The sequence below is a fragment of the Chaetodon trifascialis genome, chromosome 7 (assembly GCF_039877785.1).
Source record: "Chaetodon trifascialis isolate fChaTrf1 chromosome 7, fChaTrf1.hap1, whole genome shotgun sequence".
Classification (NCBI taxonomy): domain Eukaryota; kingdom Metazoa; phylum Chordata; class Actinopteri; order Chaetodontiformes; family Chaetodontidae; genus Chaetodon; species Chaetodon trifascialis.
The window spans coordinates 26,396,392-26,397,572 of NC_092062.1; positions in this window are offsets into that span (position 1 = coordinate 26,396,392).

Consider the following 1,181-nt stretch of genomic DNA (forward strand, 5'->3'; position numbering starts at 1 on the left):
CTGATGCGCGTGAGATGATTTGCATGGAAATCTCTCAAAATGTCGCCAAAGTTTGTTTTTGGTGTTGAAGTGCTGCAGAGCTGTATTTCCCCAGGACTCTGAGAACAGCTCAAGTGAAAGGAAAGCGAACATCACACTTGGGTTGAACTTCTCACAGCTCGTGCAGGTGATGAGAGGTCACGTGAGAGGGCTTTGCAGAAAAGGCTGGAAATCAGAATGACACGAGCCATGATGTGTGGACATGATGTCAGTATTCATTCATGCATCGTGTCTTTGTGGTGTCTCTGGCCGTTTTCCACTTTGTGTGAGAGTGAGACAAACATTTTTTATCAAAATATTTCAAATCCCTGTCTATAATGCACACGGTCAACCTGATGGTTGTGCGTTTTGACAGTCATGTACAGGTAAGTACAAGTACTTATTATGCCCCTGAGGGTGTTACATTAATATGCAGTATACTATATTACTGGATTTTTTTTGTGCATTAAAGGCTGTTTGCAAAGTAACCACTGATTATTGTATAGCTGTCAAACAAGAGTAGAGAGCACTCTGTTCATCTCAAATGTAGTTAAACAGGAAAATATCATAAAATGGAAATACTGGAATTAGTATTATCATCATCTGAACATCAGGTTTCAAGTTCAGGGTTAGAAATGGGATTAGGCTGTAAATTATATTTAAAACATAAAATCAGGGTTTGTTTTATGACTGAAATTACGTTGAAAAATTGAGGATAATTTCGGATTAGGATTCGCATGATTACAATTAAAGTATTTTAAGGTTTGGTAACAAACATGAACACATTCTTTAACATGAAGTTACAAAGTTAACCCGTGAATTTTTTCATTCAGGGCTGCGGTCAGGATTAGGTTACATGAGGTGCGTGTGTGCGCGCAGGTGCGGAAATGCGTTCGTGCGCGCGAGACGTGGCTCTTCCTCGGTCCCTGAAGTGACATTTCCCCCGCGGAGCGGTGCGCCGAAGCCGGTGCGGTGCACAGCGTCCTCACCCTGCGCGCCACCCAGAGAGACCGAGCTGTTGCCAAAGCGCTGAGTGCACAACATACAGGAACTGCGACGCCGGGGGGAGAGAGGGGGAGAGAGAGAGAGAGAGAGAGAGAGAGAGAGAGAGAGAGAGAGAGAGAGAGAGAGAGAGAGAGAGAGGGGAGGAGAGGGAGGGAGTT